The sequence below is a fragment of the Gouania willdenowi genome, unplaced genomic scaffold (assembly GCF_900634775.1).
Source record: "Gouania willdenowi unplaced genomic scaffold, fGouWil2.1 scaffold_83_arrow_ctg1, whole genome shotgun sequence".
In the NCBI taxonomy this organism is placed as follows: domain Eukaryota; kingdom Metazoa; phylum Chordata; class Actinopteri; order Blenniiformes; family Gobiesocidae; genus Gouania; species Gouania willdenowi.
The window spans coordinates 1-17,528 of record NW_021145249.1 but is presented as its reverse complement, the minus strand read 5'-3'; positions in this window follow the sequence as shown (position 1 = coordinate 17,528).

Sequence of the window (17,528 nt, the reverse complement as noted above, 5' to 3'; positions counted from 1 at the left end):
ATTTATTTGTTAATGTGAGAGTTCTAAGATCTTTGTTACATCAACAATAAAGTGGTTCAGAAACCGACACATTTCAGAATAATTGTCTTTTTTACATCATCCACACTTTAATTAAAACTAAAAATCATCTCCCTCACTTTTTACAGAGGAATTAATTGTTGAGAACGTATTGATCCAGTTAGATTGATTGAATGGTGATCAGCCAATCACAGCCAGCCATTTGACTAAGGTTAACAAAGAGTTAACAGTGATGAAAAATGAATAACAAGTGGTAAAAAATGGTCCAAAAGTGGCAAAAATGTGCCAAGAAAATTGTGAAAAGTGTCTAAAATGGACCAAAAACAGTCAAGAGTGGCAAAAAATGACAAAAAAGAGGAAACAGGTGGTATGAAATGGTTACAGGTAGCTTAAATGAGCAAAATGTGGAACAAAAAGAGGCAAAATGTAGGAAAAAAGGAAACAAGTGCTATTTATTTTGCCAAAGGTTGATTATTTGGATGAAAAGTGCTTAACAATGGTTAGGGAATAGACAAAAATTGAATAAAAGTGTCAAAAAGAACTTAGAAAAATTGAGCAAAAATAGGACAAAGAGATATTTTTTGGCAAAAGGAGCTAAAATCTGAAAAAACAAGAAAAAGTGTTAATTTTTTTTTTTGGAAAATAGACAAAAATGGGATAAAGAAAATTGTAAAGCAGCCAAAGAAAAGGATAAAAAAAAAAGGGTTTAAAAAGTTTCCCTTTTTAAGGTTTTCTGGGGAAATAATAATTAAAATGAAGACATAAAGAGCCACATGTTGAGAATCAGTGACTTAATAACAGCTTTATCATGATTTTAGTAAATGAATTTAATAAACTTTATAAATGGCTGCTCCACCCCTGGTCTTCATCATGAGAGGAGAGACTGACAGACCAGCTACGACAGTAGAAACACCTTTAAAACACGTCCCAGGAGAACAAGGACTACAGAGAAGAGCTAAGAATCATGGGACATGTAGGATTTTAATGAAAACTACTACATGGTGGTGTTCTCCAGTCTGTAAGCTCTGAGGAGAACAGACTGTCTGCTCTCCTCAGAGCTTATATACATGGACAATTATTACATACACACAGGCAGCATCAGGGGCAGCTAAAGGGCTGCAGGGGTCCTCAGGTAAAGACTGGAGCATCCGTCCAGATCGCCTGTATTAAATAGATGGTGAGGCTGATGTATGTCTTTCTGGATTATTCAGATTAAAAAATGAGTTTAAAAAACCCGTGAACATCTGGAAGTCCCTTTGTGTCCAAGTGTGCAACAATTATTACGATAGTATTGATTAAAAAATGAAAAAACAACAGAAAATCTCCCTACGTTGCTGAAAACGGAGCGTAGGGGGCGCCATCACTACAACATTGGGGTCCCCTACGATCAACAGCACTGGAGAAAACCCTGGGAGCAGCTGCAGGATAATCCACAACACCAGTGAACAGGTGAGTTCATAAAATCTCTTAATAAGGGAAGTGAAGTTTAATTATTAATAACAGTAAACAGTTGAAGCAGCTTTCATTCACTGTTTATCACTGTTGAACATATCAATAGTACCATCTGATGGTAGTGTTGTGGTGGTCAAGACCGGTCTTGGTCTCGAGACCAAATTTTAAAGGTCTTGGTCTTGTCTCGGACTCTGAAGCATTTTGACTCGGTCTTGTCTTGGACTCGGGCTGCCCGGACTCGGGATTTTCCGTCAAGACCGTTCGAGACCAACACTAATTCCTGCTATTTTTAAACTTTCTTATAATGTGATAATAACACGGAGAAGAACGGGATAAAACAATCCTTTATTCATTATTTAATCCACCCCGTATAATGACCACAACCTTCCTTAATGTGACTGAGTGACGTGTGTGACACTCATACGTGTGTGGCTACGGTGTCAGTTTGGACCGCGGAGCGCAAGGTAGAAATGAACTAATCACCGGTAAAAATCCCAGTAAAACTCCAGAAAACAATCACCAGTAATAAATATTATCTCCCTGGTAAAGACAGTAGCTCTAACAACTGGTAAAATGATAAACTGATGATATTACAGCCTGTGAAGGCTGGATAGGGGACGCACTTACTCTGCTTCTGGGTCCTAGTGCCAGCCGAGCGGTGAAGCCTGTTCCGTTTACCGTGTTTACTGAGGTCTGTGTGTGTTTAATAAGTCTGTGTGTGTTTAATAAGTCTGTGTGTGTTTAATAAGTCTGTGTGAAAGTCTGCATGTTTATGCATCTGTCTATCCACTCTTTTCATTATATCCATGTCTTTTAAGGCTTTATTACATAATGTCGGCTCTAGTCCGGGGCGCCGCCATCTTGGATTATGTCGTCACCAGCGCGTCATCGCCGCAGAGTTGCACAAGCCAGAATGACTCAAATAACTGTAAAGAGGTCTTATATTAGTCTATTTTCTTTTTAAAGTGGTGTTTTTTTGTGGCTTTAGACTCCAATTACATGTATGTATATAATATGTTCCCCACAATATAAACAGGTTCACAATATAATTATTTTTATAGTTTCTGTTTCCACTGTATCCAGAATAATAATAATAATTCTCAACAATAACTATTGATTAATTTGTCACATGACTTTTCCAGTGTTTGAGTTGGTTTTATTTAGTTTCACATCTACCTGTAGCTCTATGTTTTTTACACTGCTGACAACTTGTTTGTAGTTTTATTTCAGAAAGTTTCACTTTTACAGTTACAGTTGGAAACCTTTGTTAATTAAATATCCTAGTTATATTACAGTAACCAAATTAAACTATATCAACTAAGTGAATTAATAAAAATAACCTGTGTAAAGGCTTTTTCAAATAAAAAAAATATCTTATGAAATCTGTGACCTGTTGATCTGCACAACTGAAAGAATCAGAATCAAGAATCATTATTTCTTGGCAGAAATACTTTTAAACACTTGCTGTACATTCAGCTGACATAAAAATATTGTTTTCAAATATGTAAAATAATTGTGAATTTATCAGTAGCAGTAGTAGTTTTAATATTTTAGTTAATTTTTTGCAGGCACCTTTTTTGTCCGTCAAATGTATTTAAAATAAACTAAAATTAAAGAGAGATGTTATTTAACTGTTGAACCTTGTCATAATTTTATTTATTTATATATTTTTTTAAATTGAAAAGAAATAATGTTTATGGTCTTGGTCTTGGTCTTGGTCTTGGTCTTGACTCGGTCTCGGCTCCCGAAAGTCTTGGTCTTGTCTTGGTCTCGGTGCATTCTGGTCTCGGGCAAGTCTTGGTCTCGGATAGTGCGGTCTTGAACACAACACTATCTGATGGATCTCCACAATCTAGAAGTGATGCTGATTGGCCCCAAACTAGCGTTTACTTTACAGCCAGGCCTGCATGGGGTTGACACCCCTCTGTGTAGAGTTTGCATGTTCTCATCATGCCTGTGCGGTATTTCTCTATTAGTACTCTGGCTTCTTCACATAGCCCAAAAACATGTACTGTATGTTAGAATAGCTGTGGTTTTCATAATACATTGTGTTTGTCATTATTCTCTATCCCTTTACAATTAAGATTTCTATTTTACAAATACCTCATTTCAAAAATGTCTGAACTTATCTCTCCATAAAATACGTTGCTGCTTTGTTCCCTCTTATGTGTTAAAAGAGAATGGAAGGGTCTCTCATTGAGGTTTATTTATTTATTTTATTCAAGAGATTAAAATACATTTCTTTCTTGTCCACATTGAAAAAGAAATACATTTTTATGAAAAGATTATTGTATCAAAGATATAAGGCATAAATATTGAGAAAGCAACACATTTGTTCTAAAACAAAATCGCAGTGTATAAAAAGTGCTTATTTCATGGAAAATGTGACACCAGCGGACGCGTTTTATTTCTGAGTCTGAATATGTGGTTTGTTTTCGGCTATGGGCACAAAGTTTGACAGTGTCAGCATTTTGTGCATTTCATAGCCCAAATGACTAAACGGCGCTATTTCATGGTACGGCTGTACAGTCTCGCACACCCCCTCCCAAAAGCACACGGCTGCTCTACCTCTGTTCCCATAGCGTGTTTTTATGTGTTTTTGCGCATACGCAGTCAGTCCCCAAGATGACAACCATTTACGTAAAAAGGCAGCTCTCTACGCTGCCTTTGGACGTAACCGAGCTATGCTAAATGCTATATGTAAGTTCACAGTACATTAGTGAATTAATTTCATGTGGCCGCTGCTGCTACGTTCTCTAGCTAGTGGGAGGGATAACACTACAGGCAGGATGACAGCGCTAGGCGATAGAGAAACTTTGTTTTGAGGAAAAACGACAGCTTTTAAAAGATGAGAGACCAACACCTGAGTTACCAGAGCTTCAGCAAAGGTAAGGTCAGAACATTGTTGGTATTTTTCACAGTGAAAGGAAGGATTGACTTTGTGAATGCTCCTCACTGAGGCTTTTCTGAGTTGTTGTCATTTTCTCTGTGTTTCTGTGTTTCCAACACAAACAACGATGCGCTGTCGTGTCATGAGATATATCTTGTTGGGAGAGTATGGAGGCTATATTAAATAATTGCTCATGTTTTGTTAGATGGCTAAATGCTTGTTCATGTGGATTTTGTTGGGTTTTTTCTTTCTTATTATGAACTAATGCTAACGTTACGCTAATGCTAACGCTATGCTAATGTAAATTATATTGTAATGCTAACGCTAGCCTACATTGTCATAGGAAATAGGTTGTTACTTTTTCAACCTATTTTAACTTTTTCACATAATTTCAACTTTTTTCAAACAATTTCAATTTTTTTCCCACTTTTTCAACCTATTTTAATTTTATTCAACATTTTCAACCATATTCAACTTTTTCAACCATATTCAACCTTTTCTACCAATTTCAACTTTTTTCAACCTATTTCACTTTTTCAACCAATTTCAACTTTTTCAACCTAATTGCTAACATTAATCTATTGTTAGGTTACTGCTATTTCTAGGTGAATGTTAATGCTAGGTTAGTGCTATTGCTACCCTAGTGCGATTGCTAGTTTAATGCTAACAAGCTAATGCTAGGCTAATGGTAATGCTAGGCAAATATGATTGCTAGGCTAATTATAACGCATGGTTATTGCTAATGCTGGACTACTGCTAATACTACACTAATACAATGACAAGGCTAATGCTAATGGTAACGCTAGGTTAATGCTAACATCAACAAAAGGGTAATGCTAGGTAAATACTGCGCGAATGCTAATGCTAGGTTAATGCTACACTAATGTTGTTGCTAGGCTAATGCTACAGATAGGCTAATGTTAATGGTAAAGCTAGGCTGCAACAGTAACCCCAAGTTAATGCTAACGCTAACACTAATTTCATCGTTTCTCCAACTTTTTCAATCCATTTAAAAATTTTCTATCCAAATTTGAACTTTTTTCGAACAATTTAATTTTTTTCTACTTTTTGAATATATTTAAACTTTTTAACACCAATTTCAATTTTTTCAACCAATTTCAACTCTTTTCAACCAATTCTAACTTTTTCAATCAATTTCAATGCAGTAACTATGAAAGTAACTCAATAAGTAACTAATAAACTAACTAAATATATAAGTAACTAATGCAGTAACTGAGAAAGTAATTCATAAACTCGTACCTTTTTCAAACTATTGTAATATATATATTTTAATGTGTGTATGTACATATTTAATACTGTATCTAAAAAGAGCTGACTACTCTCCATTGATTAAATCTTTATCTTTTCCAGATATTGATAATATTCATTTTTAAGTAGAGTGAAAGGGTACTATTTTTAGGTTGAGGTTTTTAATAAAATTAATGTTTCACCTACATTTACCTTATTCCTGGTGCTGATACTACCTGTTCAGCTGTGCAGATAACATGGCAATGAGTGTTTGCACGCCAAGTAAAGACATGGACTTTTTTTAATACAACATTCTTTAAACAATCATGTTTCATGAACATTTTAAGACCAAGAAAGGAAGACTTTACATAGATTTCATTTAAATGGGTGTAATAGAGGAAACTCTCCCCCTGTAGGACGATGCTGACCCTGAGGGGATCATACAACATGGGAGCCAGAGGCTCCCACAGGTCAGTGGCCACGACGACATCGTCACCATTTGCGAGGAGAAGGATGTACTCCCCCTCCTCGGAAGGCAAACAGGACAGTACCTCCACCTCTGTGCTGCAGATATCACTGGCTGTTAGGAGAAAGATGAATGAATATATACATGGGGAAGAGGAGCAATCATCCTATTTAAAACAAAAATGAATATTTACATGTATTGCAGTACTGGTTAGTGACCCGCTTTAAGTGGGTCACTTTGATCCTGCTGTGCTGCAGAATTGGGAACAGGACTGCCTCTCTCCACAGATTTACCATGACCCTGGTCCCATCCTATAAAAGAGGGTGACAGCAGTGGTAAACATGTATTTTGTCAACTGACGATCATTTTTTTGATTGTAAAAGTACATTAAACTACAGTTAGTTCCAAACAAGTAATTTGATTGGACAAAAGACATTCCATGAGTGCTCATATAGAGTGACAACAGCACTGGGACTTTTTACAGATGTTACCACTCCTCAGTTCAGGCTTTTTAATAAGAAATGTATATGTGTTGCCTGGCAACAGCTTCGTCTCCCTTCCAGTTGTCGACCTATTTGTTTTGGAGGAGCCAAATAAATGATTAAATAAAGAAATCATAATGTGTTGTCACTTAATACTGTTGACTAATAAAATGTGCTGGTAGAACTGTTGGATAAAAGCAATATCACACTGGAAGTTGTGCTTTTTAATTATACATGTTTCAATTTACATTGTTTTACCAATTACAACAATCAATCAATGAATGACAACTTTGATAAACTACAGATTGATATGGTTATTGAAACAAGAATGTGTTAGATGTTGGCTGTTTGATTAGTTATAAATCTTTAGTCAAATATTATTATTGTCATGACATAACTCTTTGTTTTGCAGGCATCCAGCCCAAAAATCCAACAAAGACACCAAAATAAAGAGAAAGCTTTATTTTTTTGTATCGTTGTCAATTTTATTCACATTTAATTGTTCTTTTCAAGCAGCACAAAAATTAAATAATTAATAATCTAAACCAGGGGTGTCAAAATCATTGTATCTCAGGGGGCCACATATAAGTGCAGTTTCATCTCAAGTGGGATGGACCTGTAAAATAATAATCTACAAATTTAAATGTCTAAATTATATTTTAGTGCAAGAATTTTTGTGCATTAAGATAATTACAGTTATTGAACTGTCCTTTACCAATACAACTTGTAAAAAATACCAAGATTTTAATAAAATAACTGCAAATTCTTATGGTATAGTTCCATACTTCCAACCTACACACCAGACAAGTTTTATTTACTTCATTTATTCAAGCAAAAAAAATTACGAAAAATTAACAAAGGGATGTTTTTCACTACAAAGACTGTGTTTTAATCACTACGCTCACTAACTGTGTGCCCCTTGTGGTCAAATATGAAATATATGTCACGTAGAATAAGTTGTGTTGTAGAGTGCACTAAACTTATAGTGCACCATCTGGTGTTTGAATAAATACATTGCAGTTAATTTGTCATCTGGCAAATGTGATTTCAGCACCTTTTGTGTAATATTGCTTAAGTAATAAACAGACAAATACAAATGTAAATAAGGACAACTGTACTTTTAAGCTTTAAGGGCGAATGTTCTATGATGTGGTCATTTGTACTTTTAATTTTTGGATAATGTCATGCTTTTGTGTAAGTGTAACAATATTAGAGTGTTGCACTGATGTAAACATAAAAATACAGTCTAATTTGGACCTCCTACAAAGTCAAGCAGAAGAGCGCACCTGCTCCAGGGTCAGCTTGTGATGAGGCACTGCAGGCCTGCCATCCCCCTCCCTCATCCTGATGGGATCCATCTAACAAAGAACATAGGGAGATGTTAGTGTCAAATGGAAGCTATTCTACTGGAACTAAAAGCTGCTTGTTGTGAAATTAACATTCAATGACAAGGCACCAAATTGTTCAAAACATTAAAAGTTCACATCATTTAATGAGTGTATGAATAAAAGTTTATCTTTGTTACTGTGTGCTGAAGTTGTCAGCCATGACCTAAAGGTGTGTGATTTCCCTAACCTACATAATGTACAGCCATACTTTCAGTGTGTGAGGATCAGTGTAGTGTGTGACCCTATATACTGGCATGCTTACCATCACCACAGTGCCCTCCACAGTGAGCACACCTGTTTGGCTTTGCACTGTGGAAAGGTGGACATCAGGAGAGGGGGGTCCAGTAGCAGGCTCGCCTCACTCTCGATTGCCGTTGACACCTGCATTTGGGGTGCAGGGAAGAACCGTGTTCCCCTTGTTATTTTTAGGTGGTAGGGGGGCCCATTCACCATTAAGGAGTGGCCATTCATGTAGAAAGTATTCCCAGCAGTAAACTGCTGGGAATACTCTTCAAAAAAGGTGGCCTTCACCACAACCACTCCATCAGTTACAGCCACAACTCTATTGGTCCTTTGAGACGAGGGGACCACGTTGTCATTTTCCTTTCTCCATGTGATTACCCTGACTTCCTCCTTCATCTTTACCACCTTTATTTTTATCGGTGGCAGGCTGTCGAAGGGGCCAGAGCGTCGGCTGTGAATTAAATCCTGCAATGCCATTCTAAAATGAAAAAAAGAGGTATGTTTAAGTTGTGAATTAACCAATTACACAGTCATAAAATAAAGTCACATCAATGAACTAACAGCTCAGAACACTGGTTCACATTTTATATCACACATTTATGGAGACTTTTTTCTCTAAAATGAATGTTTTGATCATGTTTGTTTTACAAATACAGAGTAGCCAGTATTAGTGCACAAAGTAACAATAAGTGCAGGCTCGGATATTTGTATACTGTATTTGATTTGAACTACATTTATATTTGACAAAGTGAAAGTATAGAATACAGTTGTTTGACATGGTGTGTAAGGTGTTTTTATTTAACAAAAATATATACAGTAAATATTTAAGCTCCTTCTGCCTTTTCCTGCACTGTATATCTATTTCTGAGATATTATGTATAGATTTTTTAGTTGTGCAAATTGATAAATAAAATTAATTCATTAATTACATTTTTAAAATAATATTTTCTAATTATCTTAAAATCCCTTTTTTTGACAATTTTTTTTAAAACAATTTAGAAAATATCATTTTAATCAGTTTTATTATTATTATTATTATTATTATTATTATTATTATTATTATTATTATTATTATTATTATCACTAGACATTTCAGGTGACTTCATTTTATTTCCAGGCGACCCTACATGGGGTCACATCCCCAAAGTTGAAAAACTCTGATTTAATCCTTCCCAGAGGAGCAGTGGGCTGCCAAGGTGTAAAATAGTTTTTTTAAATTAATTTTTAAAATGTATTTAAAAACATAAAAAATATATTTTGAAATATATGTATATATTTTATTTATTTTTATTTGAAAACATTTAAAATTGAAAAACATAATTTCAATATATTTTTTGAAATTTTATTATTACTTGACATTTCAGGCGACCTCACATGGGGTCACGACCCCAACTTTGAAAACCCCTGGCTTAGTGTGAGTGATCACACTTACATGACTTTCTTGGGAATGTTGAGGAAATCTGTGGAGGAAAAGATGGGAAAATGTAATTATGTTGAAGTTAATGTATTCAACGCACAACACTCACGGACACAAGCGTGCGCTCAGTGAGCGTTTGTGTTAGAGTTATGATATCTTTCTAATTAAGTCTTTTAATTATTCATACTGTAACATAGGCCTACTAATTGCTCAGATTGAACACACACTTAAGGTGATGCATACAGTATGTACATTGTATATTAGTGTATAAGCACATGCCGACTTAGTCTGAGAAGTGCACCTGCGCTCTTTGACGTTACCGCGGAACAACCTCTGTCCTGCTCAAAGACAGTAAAAGAGCAACAAAAAAGCCATTTTCTGGGTATTTATATAAGAATGTTGGTTAACTATTTAAACTTATTATGAGCCTTTATGGAACTAAATATGTAATGCCTGTTGAATTAAAGTATATACAATTGTATAAACTTTGACATACCTTTTAGCATCTGTATAGAATATTTCCAGTCCCCAAAGAGTTTTTCTTATATATACCAAGAAACATATTTAATGATATAGTTCAGTAAAGTCACATCAAAATGTGTCAGAGGAGGCCACGCTAGGGAATAAATTCATTATTTGAAAAAGCGCTACTTACCGTTAGTCCGTTAGTTCAGATGAGACCAGAGATAGGTAAGATGGACGTCAGGCCTTTACAGTAAGTAGTCCATGACCTTTGAGTGGCACACCCCCCAGGTAGAGGGGTACCAATTATTGTGGATGTTTATTGTTCACATCCTATAGGAGCACCTACTGTTGCTATTGAGTTGCTAAATCACCAACTACTGAAAGTTCAAAATATACCCACAAAATAGAAATGACAGGTGTTTGTGCTGGAAAAATAGCCTGTGTTTGTTCGCTGAAGTTTTTGAACGTTTTACCTTTCAGTAACACCACCTTCTGCTCTCTGTGTTAAGATAAAAAAAAAACGTGTCTATCAGATTCAAAATCAGAAAAACAAACTGTATTTATCCCCGTGGGAAAAATAGAAAGGCAAAGAACGGCATATAAAGACAATTAAAGAAACAACAATAATAAATGAAAATGTATGAATATTAATAGTTATTATACACACCCACGCAGAAAACAAGGAGGTTGTAAGGTAAACTGAATAACAAAGTGCAAATGAATGATAATGTGCCCAATGCTTACGTATGTATAAGTAAAAAATAAATTATAAATAAATATACAAAAAAAGAAAAATATATAAATAAGTGGGGTGACCGTGGCTCAGGTGGTAGAGGGTCGTCTTCTGATAGAGAGGTTGGGGGTTCGACCCCAGTATCTGACTATGTGTCGAAGTGTCCTTGGGCAAGACACTGAACCCTAAGATGCTCCCAGTGGTCGACAGCGTAGAGAGCTGCCTTTTTACGTAAATGGTTGTCATCTTGGGAACTGACTGCGTATGCGCAAAAACACATAAAAACACGCTATGGGAACAGAGGTAGAACAGCCGTGTGCTTTTGGGAGGGGGCGTGCGAGACTGTACAGCCGTACCATGAAATAGCGCCGTTTAGTCATTTGGGCTATGAAATGCACAAAATGCTGACACTGTCAAACTTTGTGCCCATAGCCGAAAACAAACCACATATTCAGACTCAGAAATAAAACGCGTCTGCTGGTGTCACATTTTCCATGAAATAAGCACTTTTTATACACTGCGATTTTGTTTCTCGCCTCTAGCGGACTCTACCCATGAGGGATGCACATATTCAGACCTTTCTGCTAATATTTATTACGTGTGGCCCGATCCGAGCATTTCTGGAGTTTTCCTAAGTGTTTCGGTCTTTCACACTGCTCTCTCCCATAGGGTTAGGGTTAATACATGGAGGCGGTGCCTTCCTTCTCACTCGTGGGCGTGGTTCCAGCGCCTCTAACTGACACGCCCCCAGTTCAAACTGGTACAGTTAATATGGGTAATGAACGGGGAATAGTAGGGCTTCTTAAAGAAAAACTAACAGGTCTTTGAGAGCCAGAATTCTTGCTGGTGATCAAATACTTAATGTATGCAATAAAATGCATTCTTTTTTTGTTAAATCATACAATGTGTTTGTGTGAAAAGCTCTTTAATTCTAGTGTGAACGACCACTGAAGCAAAAAGAAAGGACTGACTGTGTTGTCTACAGAGATAAACATTCAATGTCTGAGGACATTTGGCTGGACCCAAACAAACACTTAGTGGTCACATGGTTTCTATCTGTGGATGGTGCTTACTTATGATATTACTGATAGAACAAATGTGTTGCTTTCTCAATATTTATGCATTATATCTTTGATGCAATAATCTTTTCATAAAAATGTATTTCTTTTTCAATGTGGACAAGAAAGAAATGTATTTTAATCTCTTGAATGAAATAAATCAATAAACCTCAATGAGAGACCCTTCCATTCTCTTTTAACACATAAGAGGGAACAAAGCAGCAACGTATTTTATGGAGAGATAAGTTAAGACATTTATGAAATGAGGTATTTGTAAAATAGAAATCTTAATTGTAAAGGGATAGAGAATAATGACAAACACAATGTATTATGAAAACCACAGCTATTCTAACATACAGTACATGTTTTTGGTCTATGTGAAGAAGCCAGAGTACTAATAGAGAAATACCACACAGGCATGATGAGAACATGCAAACTCTACACAGAGGGGTGTCAACCCCATGCAGGCCTGGCTGTAAAGTAAAAGAGCCTCCTTATTTTATTGTTAATGACATAGAGATGGCCAGTGTATCGTGATTCAACATATATTGAGTTTTCCTTTTTGGCGATATATGTTCATGCAATACATTTTTATTGCACTTTAATGAGATGGAGCGTTTGTGTACATGAAGTGTACAAGTGTATGTAAAGATAAAGGAGTGAACAAGGGTTCATTAGCATGTTAGCTCTCTGAAAAGCTTCAAATCTTTCTAAACAGCTTCTGTAACATCTCACAGCTTCTCCATCAGCTGCTCTGCATTTCATTATGAGGTGCATTCACTTTCCCCAGGAGAGTGTGGGAAAATAGAGTCTCTATAGGAAACCCTAACATATGATCCCTGATATCCAGGTTAGAAGAGTGCTTAGATTGATCAGAAAGAGTTTAACTAGTTTGATCTAAAACACTTCTTTATCAAAGTCTCCTCTTTACAGTAGAATATATTCAACCATTAGCAGGAGGCAGAAAATCCCAGGTTGAGTGAAGGCAGCACAGGTGCAGGTGGTTAATTGTTCACCCTCTCCTCTCTGTGTGACCTGACTCACTTTGACTTTCACACGTCATTGAACACTAACTAAACCAGATACACAGACTCATTGTGACCCTGTATTGACTGTGTTTGGGGCCAATCAGCATCACTTCTAGATTGTGGATATCCATCAGATGGTACTATTGATATGTTCAACAGTGATAAACAGTGAATGAAAGCTGCTTCAACTGTTTACTGTTATTAATAATTAAACTTCACTTCCTTATTAAGAGATTTTATGAACTCACCTGTTCACTGGTGTTGTGGATTATCCTGCAGCTGCTCCCAGGGTTTTCTCCAGTGCTGTTGAGCGTAGGGGACCCCAATGTTGTAGTGATGGCGCCCCCTACGCTCCGTTTTCAGCAACGTAGGGAGATTTTCTGTTGTTTTTTCATTTTTTAATCAATACTATCGTAATAATTGTTGCACACTTGGACACAAAGGGACTTCCAGATGTTCACGGGTTGTTTAAACTCATTTTTTAATCTGAATAATCCAGAAAGACATACATCAGCCTCACCGTCTATTTAATACAGGCGATCTGGACGGATGCTCCAGTCTTTACCTGAGGACCCCTGCAGCCCTTTAGCTGCCCCTGATGCTGCCTGTGTGTATGTAATAACTGTCCATGTATATAAGCTCTGAGGAGAGCGGACAGTATGTTCTCCTCAGAGCTTACAGACTGGAGAACACCACCATGTAGTAGTTTTCATTAAAATCCTACATGTCCCATGATTCTTAGCTCTTCTCTGTAGTCCTTGTTCTCCTGGGACGTGTTTTAAAGGTGTTTCTACTGTCGTAGCTGGTCTGTCAGTCTGTCCTCTCATGATGAAGACCAGGGGTGGAGCAGCCATTTATAAAGTTTATTAAATTCATTTACTAAAACCATGATAAAGCTGTTATTAGGTCACTGATTCTCAACATGTGGCTCTTTATGTCTTCATTTTAATTATTATTTCCCCAGAAAACCTTAAAAAGGGAAACTTTTTAAACCCTTTTTTTTTTTATCCTTTTCTTTGGCTGCTTTACAATTTTCTTTGTCCCATTTTTGTCCCTTTTCCAAAAAAAAAAAATTAACACTTTTTCTTGTTTTTTCAGATTTTAGCTCCTTTTGCCAAAAAATATCGCTTTGTCCTATTTTTGCTCCATTTTTCTAAGTTCTTTTTGACACTTTTATTCAATTTTTGTCTATTCTTTAACCATTGTTAACCACTTTTCATCCAAATAATCAACCTTTGGCCCAATAAATAACACTTGTTTCCTTTTTTCCTACATTTTGCCTCTTTTTGTTCCACATACCTGTTTCCTCTTTTTTGTCATTTTTTGCCACTCTTGACTGTTTTTGGTCCATTTTAGACACTTTTCACAATTTTCTTGGCACATTTTTGCCACTTTTGGACCATTTTTTACCACTTGTTATTCATTTTTCATCACTTTACTCATCACTGTTAACTCTTTGTTTACCTTAGTCAAATGGCTGGCTGTGATTGGCTGATCACCATTCACTCAATCTAACTGGATCAATACATTCTCAACAATCAATTCCTCTGTAAAAAGTGAGGGAGATGATTTTTAGTTTTAATTAAAGTGTGGATGATGTAAAAAAGACAATTATTCTGAAATGTGTTGGTTTCTGAACCATTTTATTGTTGATGTAACAAAGATCTTAGAACTCTCACATTAACAAATAAATGACTTTGATCACCGTGCTTTCCTTTTGTTGTCATATTGGAATAGTTCTTGTAACGTTACACAACAGATGGATTCACTCAGAAAACAATATACAGATATATATATATATATATATATATATATATATAATCTGCCTTGCTAAAAATATTGACCCTCCAAAAGTATTAGTATTTATTACTAACACACAACTACAGAGATTACACTGAACTAGAAAAAAAACAAAAATAATAATTTCCTGAAGATAATGTGACGATGAAACACATGCTGAACTCTGCATGAAGGAATGATTTTTTAACAGAAATAAAACATTATTTTTTACATAAATAAGTGAAATATCTTTTAAAATGTTTCTTTTAAACAGATTAAAATATATATTGTTCAGTGCATGTTTAATAGTTTTTTTCTTACTTTATTAATATAGTTTAAGTGAAGGCACAACACGTTTTTTTAAAGAAAAAAACTTTATTCACATTGTTCCATTATTACAAGGTTTCAAACAGTTTTAAATTAAACTTTAGCCTCGAGGTGTGGAAATATATTCAAATGTGAATGACTATAAATAATAATAATAATAATAATAATAATAATAATAATAATAATAATAATAATAATAATAATAATAATAATGGTAAAAATTCAACATCTCTTCCTATTTTTAAAAAAAAAAAAACGTCACTTCCGGTACGTTCTTAGCGTGCTAGCACCATAGCAACAGCATAAAGCATGATTAATGTTGCCAAAACAAACAAACTATGGATCCTATAGATAAACTGAATAGATACTATAGAAGTTAAGGATACGTTTTTCATTAGTAATGTCATCAAAACAAAGCTCTCTTAATATTGCTGTTTACAAAGGGTTGACAGGTGGTCATGTGACCTGACGTGACGTGTAGGAACAAATTCAAATGTGAAGGAATATAAATAAAAGTATTGATAATGAAAAAACAAAGCAAGAAAATAATTACAACATCCAATCGCCCTGTGCGTGGATATTTATCTGCTTTTGGTTTGACGTTTTTTGGCGTATATAAACCAGAATGTACCGGAAAAAATACAGATGGTTTAGATAAACCGAATGGATATTATGAAAGTCAAGGGTACATTTCTCACTAGAAATGTCATTAAAACTATTCTAAAGCTACAGTCTATCTTGAAATAAAGCAATTTGCCACTAAAATATAGAGATTTCTGCCGTTGTTTTTGATGAGTCAGCAGTGACGTGACCTGACTTCAGCCCGTTGATATTTGTGCAGTTAATGCACGACAATACATCGTGCTGTTATTGCACAAAGACAACACTTTATTCATGCTCTAATAGCATGAAATAATAGATATACTGTTGTGGTGCTAATGCATGAACATCTGTGAGACTGGGTTGATTTAAAGCTGCAGGTTGTTCTGGCTGCACCAGGACACCAGCCGGTCTGTCTCACACCTGTAGGTGGACTCGTCTCCATCAGAGATGAGTCCATGATGGTCGTGTCGTCCACAAACTTCAGGAGTTTGACCACCTGGTGAGAGGAGGAGCAGATGTTGGTGAACAGGGAGAAGATCAGAGGAGAAAGACCACAGCCCTGAGGAGATCCAGTGCTGATGGTCCAGGAAGCAGAGATGGTTTTTCCCAGCTTCACGTGCTGCTTCCTGTCAGACAGGAAGTCTGTGATCCACCTGCAGGTGGAGTAGTTATGATCATAAACAGACTATTTATTATTGATGTAGGTTTTGTTTCAGCAACCTTCCATTCATGGCCAAGATCATTGAGAAGGTGGTCTTCAACCAACTGAGTCAATTCTTAACATTCAACAAAATATTTGATAAATTTCAGTCAGGTTTTGGTTCTCATCACACACAGAAACTGATCTGATCAAAGTGATCAATGACATAAGGTTGAACACTGATTCAGGAAAAGTATCTGTTCTCATTCTGTTGGATCTAAGTCTACATTTGACACTGTAGATCATACAATTTTGTTACACAGATTGTAAACATGGGTTGGACTAAATGTTAAAGTAATGGTTTAAGTTCTACTTGGAGGATCAAAGCTATTTTGTAAGCATTGTAAACTTTGAATCTGACAGATTACCAATGTCCTGTGGGGTTCCTCAGGGATCTGTTCTTGGACCTCTTCTGTTTAACCTTTACATGCTTCCTTTAGGACACATTTTACAGAACTGTAAGGTTGATTATCAGAGCTACGCAGATGACACACAACTATATCTATCACTGAACCCAGATGACCATGGTCCCATTGAGGTATTGTGTGACTGCTTAGAAAAAATAAACTGCTGGATGAGTGAAAACTTCCTTCAACTAAACCATGACAAGATGGAGGTGATTGTCTTTGGTAACAAGGAAAAGAGGACTGCTGTCAGCAATTATCTTGAGTCTCGATCTTTAAAAGCTAAAGACCAAGTCAAAAACCTTGGTGTTCTGATTGACTCAGATCTGACATTCAGCATCAGATCAAATCTATCACAAAAACATCTTCTACCACCTAAAGAACATCTCCAGAGTGAAAGGTTTAATGGCTCAGAAAGATCAGGAGAAACTGGTCCATGCTTTTATCTCCAGCAGACTGGACTATTGTAATGGTCTTCTGACAGGAATCCCCCAAAAGAGCATCAAACAGCTACAGCTGGTTCAGAACGCTGCAGCTCAGGTCTGAACCGGAACAAAGAGGTCAGAGCACATTACTCCAGTTTTAAAGTCTTTACACTGGCTCCCAGTCAGCCTCAGAATAGACTTTAAAGTTCTGCTGCTGGTGTATAAATCTGTGAATGGGTTTGGTCCAGAATACATCAGTGACATGTTAGTCAGGTATGAACCCAGCAGGTCTCTCAGATCTATGGACACAGGTCAGATAGTGGAGCCCAGAGCTCACAGTAAACATGGTGATGCTGCTTTTAGTTGTTATGCTGCAAAGAAGTGGAACAAACTGCAGCAGAG